The sequence below is a fragment of the Panulirus ornatus genome, chromosome 20 (genome assembly GCF_036320965.1).
Source record: "Panulirus ornatus isolate Po-2019 chromosome 20, ASM3632096v1, whole genome shotgun sequence".
Taxonomy (NCBI): Eukaryota; Metazoa; Arthropoda; class Malacostraca; order Decapoda; family Palinuridae; genus Panulirus; species Panulirus ornatus.
Window position 1 is genome coordinate 35,542,568 of NC_092243.1, and position 19,957 is coordinate 35,562,524.

The following is a 19,957-nucleotide window of genomic DNA, read 5'->3' on the forward strand; positions in this document are numbered from 1 at the left end:
ATACCTTTAACACCTCCCATTCCTTACCTACTCCCTTTGCTTCATTTACTCCCACCTTATGCCATTCTACAATCAACCTCTCCTGATATCCTTCATTGAAATCATTTCCTCTTTTCCGAAATCCTTTACAAATTTTCACCCTCGCCCCCACCACGTAATGATCAGACACCCTACCAGCTGCCCCTGTCAGCATATTCACACCCAAGAGTTTCTTTTTGCACACCTGTCAATTAGTATGCAATTCAAGAAAACTCGCTCATTATCTCTCCTACTCCACGTGTATTTATGCAAGTCCCTCTTTTTCAACCGGGAATTCCCAATCATCATTTGGTTTTCAGCACACAGCTTCACAAGCTGTTCATCATTTTCGTTCACATTACTGGATACCCTATGCACTCGAATCATACCCTCAACTGCCACGTTACTCACTTTCGCCTTCAAATCACCCATCACTAACATCAGGTCTCGTGCACCAAAACTATTATCAGACTCACTCAGCTGCCCCCAGGACACTCGCCTCCCTTCGTCGTCCTTTTCGCGGCCAGCTGCACAAACACTAGTTAATCACCCACTTCTCGTCATCCACTTTCATTATTACCCACACCAGTGTGAGACTCACTTTCTTGGACTCTTTCACACATTCCCACAACATCTGAAAAACTGATACTCATGCCTAAGATCTCGTCCTTGCCCTTACCCTCGACTTTACCACTAACACATTCCCAAACCATTTCTCCCCCTAACCCTTGAGCTTGGCTTCACTCAGACCCAGAAGATCCAGATCCCTTTCCTCTCTCTCCTTCTTGGTTACATCCGCATATTCAAACACCCCAGCATGAACCTTCGAGGGGAATGAGCACCCCTCGCTTGGTTCCTTCCTCTGTTCCATCTTTTAGAAAATGAATAGCTTTTTTTTAGCCCCCCCTCCCCCTATTTTCACGCGCACTCCTAAGCTCAAACATCATCTTCTACAGTTTCTTACTTGAATCTACTCCAGCGCCGTGTCATCAACAAATAAGTAACTCACCTTGGTGGCTCCCTTCCTCCGTGAGACTGAATACCTGCCCCTCTCTCCAAGAACCTTGCATTCACTTCCCTCACAACCCATTCCATAAACAAATCAAACAGCCGTGGTAACATCACACACCCCTGCCATCCATCCTCCCATCCCGTATTACTTTTCAAAAGAAGGAACAGGAGAATGAGCCAAGCCAGGATAAATTCCTCGAAAGGTTCAGTTATCTGTTCTTGGCGCCACTTCCCTCTCGCGGGAAACAGCGGGACATATATCAATGTGTGTGTGTGTGTGTGTGTGTGTGTGTGTGTGTGTGTGTGTGTGTGTGTGTGTGTGTGTGTGTGTGTGTGTGTGTGTGTGTGTGTGTGTGTGTGTGTGTGTGTGTGTGTGTGTGTGTCACTTACAGGAAAAGTTTAAGCCACTGCACTAGCGTGTGAGAGTGGAGCTTGGTGATCGGAGTGAATGAAGGATGGTGATAATGTCGAGCAGTGATGGCTGAACTATGGCGACATATGGTCACTATCATGTTTCACAGTCATGAAATGTCCGAAGCTGTGGGTTGAAAGCATATGTGCGCGACACAGTGCTGGGATGGGTTGTGCAGAACACGTCACAACATACAAGACTCCTGGCCTGGGAGAGCTGTGAGAGGCATTGTGGCCCCTGGGGTAATTAATAAGTTCCCGGTAATGATGGTAATTTAGCAATACAGTTATTGATCGAGGTGATCAATGGAGAGACTGATAGATGGTAATAACTGGTGAGCCTGGTGGAAAATGATGATGGTAGTAAAGTTAGTAAGAGCGGTGGGTGGCGGTGGTGGCATTATGGGTGGTAGGAGCGGTGTGTGATGGTGGTGGCAGTAGGAGTGGTGAGAGTGGAAGGTGGTAATGGTGGCAGTATGGGTAGTGAAAATGGTGGGGTGTTGATGGTGGTAGTATGGTCAGTGAGAGTGGTGGGTGGTGATGGTGGCATTAAGGATGGTAAGAGTGGTGTATGAGGATGGTGGTGAAAGTGCTGGGTGGTAATGTCGGCTGCATGGGTGGTGATGGTGGCAGTGTGGGTGGTGACTGAGGTGGGTGGTGATGGTGGCAGTATCGTTGGTGAGAGTAATGGGTGATCATGGTGGCAATATGGAAGGTGAAAGGGTGAATAACGATAGTAGTAATGGTTGGTGAGAGCAGTGGGTTGGGATGTTAGCAGTACGGGCGGTGAGAGTGGTGTGTGATGATGACAACAGTGTGGGTGGTGGGGGAGGAGGATTGCAATGAGGTCAGTATGGGTGAAGAGAGTGGTGATGGTTGCAGGATGACTGGTGGGTGTTCATGGTGGCAGTGTGGGTGGTGTGGAGGAATGGTGTCGATGATGGGTGTATGGGTGGTGAGAGTGGTGGGTAATGATGGTGGTAGTACTGGGTGGTGAGAGTGGTGGGTGATAATGGTGGAAGTATGGGTGGTGTGAGTGGTGATGGTGGCATTATAAGTGGTGGTGAGTGGTGTGTGGTGATAGTTTCAGTGTGGGTGATGAGAGTGGTGGGTGGTGAGAATGGCAGTTGGTAATGGTGGCAGTATGCGTTATTAGAGTGGTGGGTGGTGATAGTTGCAGTATGGGTAATGAGCGTAGTGGGTGGTAATGGTGGCAGTATGGGTGGTGAAAATGGTGGCTGGTGATGGTGGCAACATAAATGGTGAGAATGGTGGGCGATGATGGGACACTTTCAGGAACTCTCTTACGCAGTGCACATACATCACCAATTATGAAAATCAATCAGTCACATTAACAGACCCAAAGAGAACACAGACATCAGACCATCATACAAGCAGCTGACACAACCATTCCCACAAACACATACAACCCGAGGTACTCCTTCCCCTCTGCAAAACCCACGATTTTCCTCTCGTGCTAACGTCGACGATTTGACCAAAACAGACATTGATTAGGTCATGTACAGTGGGATCTCACTACACTACACACCCACATACACAACAGCCTCACAGAAAACCACAACAGACACTGGAACTCATTAATCACCCTTGCAGACAAAAGCAGAATAAAATACCATCAAGACTTTTGGAAACAGATCCACAGACTCAAAAGCACACCCAAAACAGACTCCAACGAGATAAAAGATATGAATACTTTACATCAAAACCCTCAAGACAATGTCAACATTTGTCATAGACACTGGGAGGGTATTCATCAACCACATCCCCACACCCCCATAGCTTGGAAACACTCAGTCACACAGTATATACATACACAGTAGACTCAGTCACTTTTGCTTACATCAGATCATACACTAAAATTCTCTTGCAGACGACTTCTTACTCACAACTTCTATTACGTTCAACGAGGTCAAACTTTTCGTAAAAGCCACAAAAGCAGCCCCAGCTAACTCTGGCATTGCTGACTAATTACTGGCACGTCTTCTTGATATCATCATTAAAGCCATTATCGCCCTCTTCAATATTATACGAACCTTAGACTATTTTCCAGCAAACTTTATAAGTGGAACTACCATAATGATCCCAAAACCAGATGAATCCAATCAAGACCCCCCTTAACTATACACCAATTTGTTAACTCGAGTCTATCGGGAAAATCACTGAAAGAATCATAAACAACACACTCAAGCTATACCTGACGAACCAAACCTCTCACATAAACAGTTTGGATTTCGACAACTTCACTGCAACCCAAGATGAACTTAATCATCAATTATATATATATATATATATATATATATATATATATATATATATATATATATATATATATATATATATATATATATATATAACAACAAGTGTACATAAAAATAACTGCCCTTATCAAAAAAGATGCAATAAACGCCTTTGAAACTGTCTGGCACGAAGGTTTGAGGTACAACTTTAGTTTCCAGTTTGAATTTTCACGTCCTATAATAAAATTCTTAACTAATTACTGAAGTAACTGAAGGATGCGAATCAAATACAAGAATTCCTCTTCTAATTACTTTCCCCTTTATGCTGGTGTACCTCAAGGCTCCGTACTGGCCCCCACTCTATATATTCTGTACACAAAGGACTAATCTGAGCCCTTATCGTCTATACACTGACTCTCTGACTCTACCATACGGGGACGACATAGTTCAGCTAATAAGAGCCATGATATTACCAGTAAAGCACAGAAAGAAATTGACCACATTTAGTTATGGGAAATAAAATGTGGAATATAATGAAACCTGCAAAATCGAACATTTCCGATTTCAGTGTACGACAGACAGACAACCTAAGTGACGTTTACCTCCGCTCCCGCGTACGTCGTCATTCTCCCATCCCCGTCACACTCACCAGTACTGTACTACGTCTTAAAGTGTGACGTTCACCTAAGAATTAACAAACACATTCAAACGAAGGCGGTTATTGCAGGAGCGGGGTGCGTGATATTGCATAGACTCAGAGATACAAATGTTAAAACCAAACTGCATCTCTTTAAAGTCCTAATTCGACCACAAATAAGTTATGCTCCAGCAGCACTAGAGCAGCAGCTAAAAGAAACATCCGCCACCTTCAGGTAGTACATAACAAAACACTAAGGTGGATCTTTAACATAAAATGTCATGACGTCACCGAGAATACAGAACTGCACGAGAGAGCGAAGTTACCAGCCTCAAACCTCTACTGGAGACCCGTGCCTTTGTGTTGGGCAAGATGAACGTTGTCAGCTCCACCACGACTCCTGGATACCATCCGTCAGTAAACTCATCGTGACACACATCCATAATAATCTCTTCAGCCATACACACTGGAAACTATCCTAATCCCATATATATCAAACAAGAAATTGAATTCTGAATGACCTCACCACTAAATCCCAACAAGGACTGTGACGGTGTGCCCAGTGACTAGCATCACAAGCACATGCAATCCTCTCCACGCACATCCTACTCCTTCTCCTTGGAAAAAAAAAGAAAAAAACTATATAAGAAAATACATAAAAGAAAAACAATCCACACATCCCACCCACACCTGGCCTTCTGCAGTTGGCCTCTCATGTCTTACCCTTACCTAACCCATTCATTACACGCCGGGTCGAGCCCTGGCTTTTTGCCTCAATCTCACGTCCTTAAAACTGACTCTTCAGTTTTTCCCTTCTCTTTCTGCCCCCTTCTCTAAAGGGGTCTTCTCTACCATCATCATTCATTCACTGAACAGTGATGATGGTCACAATGTGGGTGGTGAGAGTGATGGGTGGCGACTGCGGGAGGATGAGTGGTAATAGTTGCTGTATGGGGGATAGCGCTGATGGTTGCAGTGTGTGTGGTGTGGGTGATGGATGGGTGGCGATGGTGGGAGTATGGGTGGTTAGAGCGATGGGTGGTGATAATGGCAGTATGGGTGGTGCAAGTGGTAGATACTGATAGTAGCAGTATGGGTGGTGAGAACGGTGGCTAATGATGGTGGCACTATGGGTTTTGAGAGTGGCAGGTAGTGATGATGGCAGTAAGGGTGGTGCGAGTGGTGGGCAGAGATGGTGGCAGTATGGTGGAGATGGGTGGAGAGAGTGGCAGGTAGTGATGATGGCAGTATGGGTGGTGCGAGTGGTAATGGTAGTAGCATGGTTGGGGAGAGCAATGACTAGTGAGAATGGTTGGTTGCGACTGTGGTAGATGGTATTAGTGATGGAAGGTGGTGGGAATGGTAGAAGGAGAGTGGTAGAGAGTGGTGGTGGCTGGCTCGTGAGAGAAGCGGGTGGTGAGAGTGGTAGGTGGTGAGAATGGTCAAGGTTGAGAGGTCTTATTAGAGAAGAGCCTTTATGATGCCTGCCTCATATTACAGTGTGTAGGAACTCCCCGGATGTGAAGGCCTGAGTTTGGTTCCATCAACAGAATCAGGGCAAAGTGTGTGGTTGGTGGAAGGCAGTTTCCTCAGCCTATCATAAAATGTTAAAGAAGCGTAACCCACACCCTCATCACCATCCTAATCCTTCTGGCAACGCTAACATGGAAAACCTTTTTAGCTGAGAAATTTTTTTTCTATACTCCTCTTTTTCCACACCAAGGATTAAACTTTTTTACTTATTTCCAGCGCCCGTCAGGGAAGACGAGAGCGAAGGAATTTTTCTGACGTATAAATTTAGTGTATAAAGTTTGTGATGGTAGTTTACATCATCTCCTGCGGCCAAAGATAATTTTCTGAAAAGTGTACAAATCTTGTCCTTTTTTTCCCCCCCAAACATTAAAGCCATTTAAGGAAATGTGTTAAACATATATGTATGGGTTATGCGCATGCGTGTGTGTTTTGATGTGTTCTGTATGAAAGCATGTTTTGTGTGCAATAAAATGATGATGATGATGATAATAATAATAATAATAATAATAATAATAATAATAATAATAATGATAATGATAATAATAATGATAATGATAACAATAATAATAATAATAACAACAACAACAACAACGACAACAATAATAATAATAATAATAATAATAATAATAATAATAATAATAATAATAATAATGATAGAAATAACAGTAATGATAATAATGATGATGATAATAATAATAATAATAATAATAATAATAATAATAATAATAATAATAGAAATAACAGTAATGATAATAATGATGATGATAATAATAATAATAATAATAATAATGATTATAAAAACAATCCATGTAATAATACTGGTGACTAAGTACAGCCGGTTCTGTAGGTAGAGAAGCCGGCACCGTGCCTAGAACAACCGGCACTCAACCTACAAAAACCTGCAACAACAGAGACCGTAGATATAATGACCAGTAGTGTACCGTGAACCACCAACACTGTACATATAACAACCAGCACTGTATGTAGTACAACCGACAACATACCTAAACAACCGACAACATACCTAAACAACCGACAACATACCTAAGCAACCGACAACATACCTAAACAACCAACAACATACCTAAACAACCGACAATATACCTAAACAACCGACAATATACCTAAACAACCGACAACATACCTAAACAACCGACAACATACCTAAACAACCGACAATATACCTAAACAACCGACAATATACCTAAACAGCCGACAATATACCTAAACAACCGACAATATACCTAAACAACCGACAACATACCTAAACAACCGACAACATACCTCAACAACCGACAACATCCCTAAACCGACAATATACCCAAACAACCGACAACATCCATAAACCGACAATATACCTAAACAACCGACAACATCCCTAAACCGACAATATACCCAAACAACCGACAACATCCATAAACCGACAATATACCTAAACAACCGACAACATCCCTAAACCGACAATATACCTAAACAACCGACAACATATCTGAAGCAACCAGTACCGCACCTAGGACAGCCGGCACCTTACTTACAACAACCGCAAAAAAACATACCTAAAACATATGGAACCACACCTGCAACAATGGGCATCCTACTTCGTTCAACTGGCGTTATATCAAGAAAAGCCGGCACCCTATCTTGAACAGCCGGCTTCGTATCTAAACCAAGCACCGTACATTGAACATCCGTCACCGTGTCTGAAACAACCGGCATCATATCTAATACAACGGGCAACGTACCTGACATTTTCGCTCGCTCGGACTTCGAAGCCTATCATTGATGTGTGACCCGGCTCTTCCCGACCGACCGGTACTGCTTAAATGACTTACATCTGTGATACAATGGTGGTGACTTTGAGTATTTGTTTGACGATGAATTACGATCCAGAAATAGCACCATAACAGCAAAGGTTAAGGGCAGGTGGTGTTAAGGTTTAGTCAAGTGTGTATTCAAGATGGCCTTTGACTTCACCAAAATGACCCAGATGCCGGCTGAAGTACATATTACTCTTTATAATGCTATATACTTTTTTTTTTTTTCATACGATAAATCTTCCCGCGAAGCGAGGTAGCACCAGAAACAGACATGGACACGGCCAAATTAGCCCACACCTACTCTCAAGCTGGCATGTAACCACAAACCAGAGCCTCACAATCCACAGACCTTTTGGTAGTTCCCCTAATCGCTTAATATGTTCCAGTTCAACCCATTCACAACATATCGCCCCATATATACCACATTGCTCCTATTCCCCCCACCCCTGATCCATGCAAGCCATACACCCTCCTGCATGTAATGCCCCGAATACATTCATATCAAATTTCACTCCATCCTTCCATCTCGTCCTCGGTTCCTCCAGTTCTCCGGGTTCCCTCCACTCCTACAGTTATCCTCCCCTTATGTCCAAACCATTTCACCAAACCCTCATCAACACTCTTATACATTATCTTCTTCCTACCACCCTTCATTCTTACCCTATCATCCCTTATTCGATTAATTTTCCTCACACCATAACTAGTTTCCAACCCTTTCCGTATTTTTTCATCTGTGGCCTACGCTTTGCATCTATACATCACTGTCGGGACTACAATACCATCAAGCATACTCATCTTTGCCCTTGCAGTCGGTGACTTCTCTTCTACACGCTCGCTAATGCATCAAGGACCTTAGCTCCCTTGCTCATCGTGTGGCTTACTTCAGCTCCCACGGATACATCCGTTTCTGTATCCAACGAAAGGTATTTAAAACACTCCACTTCCTCCAGGTTTTCTCCATCCAGACTCATTCTCTTAGGAGCCTGTCTCAGTCCCTGCTAAATTCAATAACTTTATTTTCATTTGCATTAACACTTGACTTTCTTCTTTCACACACTCACCCAAATTCATACGTCAATTTCTGCAGTTTCTCACTTTAGTCTGCCAGCAGATTATCAGCAGACACCGACTGACTCACCCCGGATTTCCTCAGCCCAACAGACTGCAGACCTGCCCCTCTCTCTAAGACCCTTTCGTTTACCTCCCTCAACACACTCCACGCATAAGCGGATTAATCATCCACGGTGCATAAGGGAACCTTGATGCAAACCCACCTGAATATATTCTCTTCTTTTCTTTCTCATGAATATGCCTTCCTCTAAAGTAGCTGCTCTCTCATACCTTCCACAAATCATCCTCATCAATCCTATAGTACACTTTCGTCACATCCATTAATGCCAAACATAATTTTCTTTTTTTTGTTATTTCTCGAACAGATATTGCAGAGCAAAAGCCTGATCCACATATCCTCTACCACCCCTACAAGCACATTGTTCCTTCTTAATCCGATGATCTGATCATACCATCACCCTTCTCAATACCAGGTTTATTAGAAAACCCTGTACCCCTGGGATCCAAACAAACACTTTCGTCCCCTTTGCCTTTATAGGAAGACACTATACAGACATTCCACCACTCCTCAGGCACCTCACGAACCAAGCAAGAACACTATCAACCCATTTCATAAGGATCTACATAAATCTTTCACCACATCTTCTCTTTTCACCAAACCAATTGCCATGACTCTCCATTCGCACACATCCCCAACACAAATACCCTTCATCTGCCATCCTGTCGTCAAGCATATTCAACAATCCTTCAAAATATCTCTTCTTCACCCCATCTCTGCCTGTTACCACTTCCTCATCTACCCCCCACCTGATGCGAACATTTGTCCTATTACTTTTTTCACAAAACATTTTATATTCTTCCAGAAAGTTGTTGATACTCGCTCTTCCCAATTCTCATTTGCCTTTCTTTTCATTTTTTGCCACTTCACCTTCCTCTTGACCTGCAGCTTTCCCGTCTCCTTCACTAACAACGTTAACTTCCTTATCCCACCTCTCACTACCCTTTCTCACATACTCCTGCCATACACTTCTCTCACATTTGCCAACACTGCTTCCCTAAATAAAAATCTTCCATTCCTTACCCACTCCCACGGCTCCATTCACTCACATCTTTTGTCATTCTATGCTTAATCTCTTCTGGCATCTCTTCCTGCAAGCCTCTTTTCCCGCCTCACTCATTGCACCACCTGTTTCCTAACCATATCATTTTTCCTCCTTTCCCATAGCCTCTGAAAACTTCACCCTCGCCTCCCATAAGTAGTGGTCACATATCCCACCAAAAACTGCCACTCTCAGCTCATGGAAATTCGTCTTCTCTTTATACGACTGTCAAGTAGTACTGCTTTGCTGTCCGAGATGCCACCAGCTGTGTTGTGGGGAAGGTCCTTAATGGCTGGGATGGAGTTCTACACCCCTTCAGGTAAATACTGATCACCTCAGTCATGGTTTGATCACTCGTGCACTGAAGCTAGTGACATTATGGACATATCATACTGGACTATGAAATTTTGTGGCCTTGATTTCTTCTCAGAATCATTTGGCAGACTTAATCAGGTCCCATAAAAAGAAAGTATAGGGCCCTCTTCTTTCACTGATAAGTTTTTCTTTCCATTAACCAAACGAAACTTTGATAAACTATAAATGTACAAGCTGACTGAGTGTACCCGGTAAGTTGTATGGGAGGGAAGCGATTGAGAGGGTGAGGGCATGTACAGAGCATCAAACAAGGGACGAGTAGTTTGGTTTCAGTGGTAGACGTCATATGGACCAGCTGTTTGCTTTAAAGATCTGTATGTTGCATTTATGGATCTAGGGGAAAGCTTATGCTAGGATTAACAGAGATGCCTTGTGGAAGGGCTTAAGTATAGGGATAAAGCTATTAAAAACAGTGAGAAGGTTTTATCAAGTAAAGGTTGGTCTGCAGCAGGGACGTTTTATGTCTCACTATGGTTGTTTGATTTGTATATGGATAGCTTGCTGAGGGAAGTAAATGAGAGAGTCATGGAGAGATGGGCGAGTACGCAGTCGAGAGAGGATGAGGGGGGCTAGAGAAGTGAGTCAGTTCTTGCGCGCTTATGACACAGCACAGGTGGTAGGTTTGAGTAAGAAACTGCAGAAGTTGGTGACTTAGTTTGGAAAAGTGTGTGAAAGGAGGAAGTTATGGGTTAATGTGAACAAAAGCAAGGTATTTGGGTTTAGCTGGGACAGGTAAGTTGGGGTGTGAGTTTGATTGGGAGAAAATTGGAAGTGAAATATTTTAGATATCTGGGAGTGGGTCCGGTGGCGAATGTAGCCATGGAAGCAAAAGGGAGTCATAGGGTTGGCGGCGAGGAGGCGAAGGTTCCAGAAGCAATGAAGAATGGGTGGAAAGAGGGGTCATTGTCTGCAAGGGCAATAATGGGTATTTCTGAAGGTACGGTAGTTCTAATAACATCACATGGATGTGACACATGGGCTAAAGATAAAGATGTGCGGACGAGGGTGGAAGTGTTTGAGAAAATTATGTGGTGTGAGGTGGTTTGATCGGGTAAGCTATAAAAGGGATAAGAGAGATGTGTGGTTTTAAAAAGAGGGAAGTTGAGAGAGGTGTAGAGGGTATGCTGAAATGGTTTGGACACAAGACGTTAACAAATGGGCTATATGTGTCAGATGTGGAGGGAACATGGATATGGGATATACCAAAGTGGAAATAAAAGGACAGAGTGAAAAAGTTTTTTTGTGATCGGGGCCTGAACATGTAGGAGGGCGAAAATCGTGCACGGGATAGTGATTTGAAACGATGTGGTATACAGGGGTCAACGTGCTGTCAGTGGACTGAACAAGGGCATGCGAAACGGGCATGGTAAATCATGGAAAGGTCTGTATGGCCTGGATATGGATAGGTAGCTGTGGTTTTGGTGCATTGCACATGACAGCTTGAGAATGGATGTAACCAAATGCGGCCTTTCTTCGTCTGCTCCTGGCGCTACGTCGCTGACGCGAGAAACGGCGATAATTCTTTCCTCTCTAAACCTCCTTCCTTCAACTCCTCTGGCTTTCTTTGTTCTCTAACGCAAAGATGTCTTTCCACTTCTTCCATCTTGGTAGTCAGTGATGGAGTTACTACTTTCTCTTATCCTGTCATTGGTGGCGTCCCTCAGGATCATGCCCCATCTCCTACCCTCTTACCATCTTTCCATAACAGCCTTTTTTTTACCGACTCAGGCCTTACGACGAGGATTCCACTCCACCTACTTCAGCTCACTTCCCTCCTCCATTTCCTTACTCCATAACTTATCTTTCTCGCAGCAAACGTTTATCCTATCTCAGACCACTGAAGCTTCTCAGAATGACAAGGCAGCAGCCCTGGCTAGAGTTGATAATTAAAATCAATTAATCTTTATCTCTCTAAATTTCATCAGCTTCCCACTATCAAATTTCAAAGCATTGCTATTCAACCATATCCTCCTCTCTATTGTGGAATCCTCACTTAATGAACATTACAAAGTCTATTTCCCAAAACTTAGTGGTGTCGTGCAGGTCATCATACACGTTCTTATGAGTAACTGTTGCATGTCTAAGGGACGTAATATCCCCGGAATAGAGGAATTGGAATTGGAACTTCTATTCTTCCACATAATACAAAAAAATACTTCTGAAACATTAACTCTACTGCTACCGCCCTTCTTCAAGCACCTGTCTGGTCCTGCCATAACGCTGGGCCTGGCAATCAAACAACATCCGACCTAAATGCTCATCCTTCTCTCGAGGCAGGTCCATAAATATGTACCTGGCTAAGACTAGTGTGTGTGTGTGTGTGTGTGTGTGTGTGTGTGTGTGTGGATATTCACACAGCTGTAAAGACAAGGTATCTATATGTAAGGTTAAGAAACGGAGCAACACGACTGTAAAAAAATTCTCCCCGCAACACAAAAATTGTAATCACACACACACACACACACACACACACACACACACACACGTATATACATACACAAACACACACACACACACACACACACACACACGTACACACACACACACACACATATGGACGAACTTCATCACAACACAAAATGAAATTATCATCATTGGGAAAAAAGTACCATCAAACATAGGCATTGTTGTGAGGGCAGCCATGCGCTGGGCTTCTGCCACAGTGCGTCACGTGGAATGAGGTTAACATTTGTCCATTCTCTGGGTTTGGGTCAGCCCTGCATGCTGACGTTTATATCATGTTACTTTTTGATGTAAATATTCATTGCGTTATTCCTAACTGTTTCTATCATTGTGTAACAGTTTTGCGAAAAGTTATCACGCGTCCACAAGTTGTTTACAATTTTTGCTATATTTTAAAACTTTTTTTCACCGTAATTCTGTCACGTTCATCACAGCACCGGTTAGTGGCGTGGATGATACACGACATGTTTGGTGGTGTTACATGGGTCTGTATCATCGATCATCTCGGTATTATATTCAAGATACGAGTGGAATGAAGGTGTAGTTTAATCTCACACGATCCCGCCAGATGTCTTCTTAAGAGGGACTGAGAGAACCACCACAATCAACACGACCTGTGTGCCTCCACAAAGCGCAGCTTTCCCGTCCGGTCAGGAAAGCTTACTTTTGATTGGTCACCTCTAGACGTCACCTCTTCCCCCTTGACTGACTTAACCACCTGTGACCCGGCAACCCTCGCCAGACTGAAGGACCCATCCTGTGTTTGGATGCGTTTTTACTGCCGATATGCGAAACTTTTCTAATCGATATCATCCTTCATTTGCCACCTGTGACCTCCATTCATTAGTTTGTCTATGTCCAACTAAAGCTGAAGACCTTCAATTTCTGTGTCATCTGCAGTTTTTGATATCTAACAATGCAGTCCATTATCAGTATCAGTAACATAAATGGAAAACAGAACCGATGCTAAGACTGGTACACAACTTGTTACGTCTGCTCATGCTGAGGCTTGACCAGTAATCACAACCCTGTTTACGGTCAACCACTTTCCTTACCAACGAAGTACAACTCCGTCTGTACCATGTGACTCAAGCCTAGTAACATGTGACTCAAGTTTAGTAACATGTGACTCAAGTTTAGTAACATGTGACTCAAGTTTAGTACCATGTGACTCAAGTTTAGTAACATGTGACTCAAGTTTAGTACCATGTGACTCAAGTTTAGTAACATGTGACTCAAGTTTAGTACCATGTGACTCAAGTTTAGTAACATGTGACTCAAGTTTAGTACCATGTGACTCAAGTTTAGTAACATGTGACTCAAGTTTAGTAACATGTGACTCAAGTGTAGTAACATGTGACTCAAGTTTAGTAACATGTGACTCAAGTGTAGTAACATGTGACTCAAATTTAGTAACATGTGACTCAAGTTTAGTAACATGTGACTTAAGGGTAGTACCATGTGACTCAAGTTTAGTAAAATGTGACTCAAGTGTAGTAACATGTGACTCAAGTTTAGTACCATGTGACTCAAGTTCAGTAACATGTGACTCAAGTGTAGTAACGTGACTCAAGTTTAGTAACGTAACTCAAGTTTAGTACCATGTGACTCAAGTTTAGTAACATGTGACTCAAGTTTAGTACCATGTCACTCAAGTTTAGTAACATGTGACTTAAGTTTAGTAACATTTGATATGAAACTTTACCGAATTCTTTTTGAAAACCAGATTAGATAACATCGCCTGCTGTGCTGCCATCAGACATGCTGGTTAGTTCATGAAAGAGTTCAACCAGATCCTTCATACATGAGCCATTTCGTCGTAAACCATGCTGAGACTCGTTTATTATGTGGTGGTCCTCTTCATGGTTTACAATCTTATCTAGATGATGGTTTCCATAAGCTTACCAACTACAGACGTTAAGCTAATTGGACGATAATTACTGGGCAGGGATTTTTTATCTACCTTGAAAATGGTTGTTACATTAACAAAAAATGGTTGTTACATTAACAAACTTCCATTCGTCTGGAACTTTCCCCGTGGCAAGTGACATACTCAACAGAGAAGTCTGGGTCGTAACTAACTCATTTTTCGTCTCTTAATGTCTTCGGATTAAACGTATCTGGACCTGCTGTTTTCTTGGCTTTTATTCTATTTAGTGTTGATGGCATATTTTCAACTCTCACATCACTATACTGCTGAACGTTTTCATCTCTTTGCAGTGGAACTGGATTTGGGGCATTAGTTGTGTCTTCAACTGTAAATAAAGATGCGAAAAAACCATTCAATATCTTTGTCACGTCTTAGTTTTCTAAAACCAAGCCACAGTTTTTCGCTATTTATGGACCAATTGACTGAGTAATGACTCTCTTGCTTTTAACGTAACCATAAAACTTAGTTTGCTATTTTCAGCAACATACACCTCATACTGACGTTTACTTTGACGTATAAGTCTCTTGGTTCCTGTGTGCAGATTTACATAAATTGTTTTGTCAAATTAGTGTTTGGCCTTTTTAAATCATCCTTCCACCATCTGGGCTTTGCACTGGATACAGACCGCCAACTACGCACTGGCACATAGGTTCCCTCCGCTGTTTTGAAAGTTTTACTGAAGCTCTCCTAACCTACGTCCATATCGTTTCCATCATTAATATCATCCCAAGTTTGCTTCTCAGACATAATGCAAAGATATCTACAATTTGCAAGGGTAAAATATGGTATTTGATCGTGACTCTCATGTTGACCAGCATGACCGGTAACGCTGAAAGTTAACTTAAAATTAATCTACCAGTGACGACTTGTACCAACCGTTTCTCTGATTTCAACAACGTCAACGAGATCCTAAGTTGTGGCTAGAAATAAATCGACTACATTCTCATTGAGCGTAGGATAAGGTCAAGCCCACACCCCGAGCTACTGGCTAGGGATTCGCCCCATTTAGATACTGGTATGTTAGATTCTTCCATTACGATCGAATCGCTTTCACAGTTAATTTCCGCTCACTCTCCATAAAGTCTTTCGTCTACCACTGGTATCTGTGACAGACCTATAAGCTAATCCTACTGTTATTTTCTTACGAAACTTATCTTTGATTTCTACATACATGAATGGGGATAGCATCTTTCAGAACAGGATTAAGATAAGCTTTAACAAAAGCAAGGCACTACAGCGTACTTGAGTCAATTATTACTGTTAAATAGTGTGCCCAATGATCGGGTATTTGGCAAGGAAATCTCTTATCTTTAATTCTAACCACGATTCCAAAATACCAATTACATCATTATCTTCCTCCAATACGCTCGTGTATCCCTGATTTTTTTTTTTTTTTTTACAAATACTTCGTGCGTTACCATAAAATATCCTGATACATGAGTGAGCCTTTTTTCGCTAGTATGTGTGTGTACAGCACCAGCAGTGGGGAGCCCGTTTTTGTGAAAATAGTTCGTACCCTCAGTTTGATCCGTCCTACCGTGTTCGCTAAATATAAATCATGCCAGCCAAGGTGCTCCCACACCATGCAACAATATGTACTTGAATGCTGTAAAATTTTTGAGTTTAGAGATGGTTGTTACCGTACAAGACACATACATTACAAGATACGTACATTGAATATTTTGAGTTTAGAGATGGTTGTTACCGTACAAGATACATACATTACAAGATACGTACATTGAATATTTTGAGTTTAGAGATGGTTGTTACCGTACAAGATACATACATTACAAGACACGTACATTGAATATTCCATCCTGAACAACATTCTACCTTCCATGCATGAGAAGTGCTCTTACTCTGCTTATCGTAAACACTCCACTTGTTATGTAACCTTGAAAAATAATGCAGTCATTGTTGTTCAATTTACGTAAACAGTTCACTTACCATGTGAATTACTGAACATATAATTCAATACTAAGCAAGAGTTCCTAAAACTGTTCTCAAACAGCTACTCTAACGTCCTTCATTCACTGAGGCTCACCAGTACATGAACCTCATACGCACTATGCATCCTTTTTCGAGCCACCGTCCACACGATGGGTGAGACGGCATGATAAATTAGTTGCTCTTATGGCAAAAATCAAAATAAATCTTCCCGCAACATACAAAAAGTAATCACAAAATGTAATCACACATACACACACACACACACACACACACACACACACACACACACACACACACACACACACACACACACACACACACACACATACACAAACACATACACTCCTTCAATGGACAGTGGATTATCTTTGTGGAAGGAAACACGGGACGCATGTCAGAGCAAGCAACTAATATTGCAGAGTAAGAGAAGAACAAAGACAATGTGAAAAGCATTTCTAAAAAAATGTATTTCTAAAGATACAAAAGGAATAAAATGTAAAGTAAAATACAGCTAATCAGGCTAAGAGAATCAAGGAAAGACTTATAAAGGATGATGTAAAGATATGTGAGGAACTGAATATCAAGTTCAAGAATGTTTCCACAGTGGAAGCTACCACAGCCCCAGAACCAATAAGGCGGAATGGAGAGGAGGTCTTAGAATGTACCGAGGTGTCTGGAAAAGACATATACAGAATACTGAAGGGTCTTTATACATACAAAGGCTTGTGGTCCTAACAATATTTCATCACAGGTCCTGAGAGGGTTTGCAGATACACCTGACAACCCTCTTGAAATACCAATTAGAATGTCGAAAGGCAGAAAGGATATGACACGGGAGTTGGTAAAGGGCAAACTTTCATACCTATCTATAACAAAAGACAACGGAAGAAGGCGCTGAACTACAATCCGGTCTCCTGGGTTTGTAATGTAATGGAAGGATGAATAGAAATTAAATGAACGGTGTCTTACAGAGAGGAGCTGAACCTAAGTGGAAGACAACACTGTTTCAGGGAAAGAAGGTCATGTGTGACGAACATCGTAGATTTCTGCGGCACTGAGCTCCACTGTACACAAAATAGAAACGGGGGGGGGGGGGGGGCGCCCGGCCGCAAAAAAAAAAAAAAAAAAAACTATTTTTCGCTGTAGAACATGGGAAGATGATCAAGAGGCAGAATCACCAAGTAGGAATAAAGGATAGACCCCTTCCATGGATAAAATATTTCCTTAGTGGTAGGAAACAAAGGACACACGTGTTAGAGGATCCTTCTCGAAATGGGTAGAGGTCATCATTGGAGTGCCACAGGGTAGGGATTCCACCTGAAGATGTCTGCAGGTGACACAAAGGTCATGAGGGAAGTGTAAGGATACTTAGCCAGACTGGAAAGTTGCTCTGATACATGGCTGATGAGATTCAAGCGGAGTATATGTAATGTAATGATGATGGCTCATAATGAAAGAAGGCCTGTATATGAATATTACCCATCAGGATATGAGCTGCAGGAATCTTTATGAGAGAGACTATGAAGTCCAACAGAAAAAGAAAGGAAAAGAAAAACTTTCTGCTGACAAATATTAGAATAACATTCGAGCATAAAGATAAGGAAATGAGTAGCAAACTGTTTACATCTTACATTAAGCCAAAACAAGAGTATGCTTCTCAAGTTTGGTCTCCGCAACCATAGAAAGACAAAGAAAACAACTCTCAGAGAAGGTCTAGAGCAGAGCCGCAAATATGATACCAAAATCAAGAGAACTGAGCTACAGAGAGAAGCTAGAGGCGTTATGTCAACCATGTTGGGGAGAAAAGTGAATGACAATCTATAAAGTTTTAAATCGGTTTGATGATGTATACAGTGCAAATTTCTTCAAAAGATGTAAAGACAGAACAACCAAAGGTCATAACATGAAATGAGGAAAGAAAAAGTTGAGAAGGGATGTAAAGACGTACTTTTAAAGAATATACGTTGTGGATGGATAGAATAGCCTGGAGAAGAATGTAATAACTGTGGAAAGCGACCGGAAATTTTATAAGTTGTATGATAGAGACGGTTCATGAGACAGGGCCCCAAGAGTGCAAAACTCACCAAGAGTGCAAAACGTGATTGGACAATCACATGTTTACCAAATGGCGTCCTAGCTTCGTCTTTTCGATGTATATCAACTGACTGTTATATTTCTCTCTTGTGTCTCCCCTGATGATGTGATTATTACACGAAAGTGCACTTGGGAACTTTTCGTGTTTCATTTTCCCCGTGGACTCATAGGAATATCTTGATCACGCGCAAAATTGTGATCCTTTCCAATATATATATATATATATATATATATATATATATATATATATATATATATATATATATATATATATATATGTATATAATCATAATGTTCAGAATGTTTAATCGTTTCTTAAAGTCTTGGAGTTATTTCTTACGTTCAAACGCGAACGTAATTAGATGAAACTTTCCTAAACACGATCGACTGCTTCTAAAGTCTTTATGATCATCATTATGTTTAGTTCATGGATTAAATTCTATTTTAGAGATAACGTATCTGAGAAGAGGAAAGTAAGAGGCCTCATATTCCTTTTTCATCTCTCATAACCTTCAGTTACTGGTTGCACGTATTTGCCTGTATTTACAGATGACACAATCGGTTGGGAAGTTACCATGCCATGCAACGAACGTTTTTGTTATTACTCTAGAAACAGTTCTAATACTTCACAAGTATTGTGAAGTATTGTTAGTTTACTCAAATTTGTTTCAGATTCGTCATAAGTGAATGTTTTCTGTTCGTTCTGAATGTATATAGCACATAATATTCAGTCCCATTCTCTATATTAGCTGTCATCAGTTAAAGCCACACAGTCTCTCTAAGTTTACAGTCAGATGGTAAATAGTTACACTGATAATCATGCGTATTTATGGCTTATAGACATGGTGACTGTGAGCGGTCTGAGAATTATATTTTCACACTTGAAGGTGTTAGCAATTATCAGGTAGTGATTATAACTTGGCGATCACGGCAGTAAGGACCCTAGCAGCTGATAGGCCTAAATCCTACATAACCAACCAACTAGAGCGCGTTCATGAAACTTGCCATCCTCCTGTATCTTGTGAGGCAATGCCACCCGTCTTATACAACAGCGCAGATGTCAGTATATCGATGGTTCTGGGACGTAAGCTGCTTACTTTCGCAGGGAGGATATTCAGACACTTGGGTACCAATTTACTGATCAAAAACTGAAATCAAACTCACACATCTCATTCCTCCAGGACATCTTGAATTGGGGCTAACACGGTGTCACGTAATACCACCGCAGTCTCTGCCTACTGGCGGTTGTCTCCCTGAAAGTCCGGATTTCCAACACTCTACAGCCAGAG

The 19,957-nt window shown here is 41.8% G+C and overlaps 1 long non-coding RNA gene across 1 annotated transcript in view; it reads right to left on the reverse strand.

Moving 5' to 3' along the window:
* Positions 1-19,957, reverse strand: part of LOC139755948 (uncharacterized) — a 414,911-nt gene that overhangs the window by 88,085 nt on the left and 306,869 nt on the right. The window lies entirely within an intron of this gene.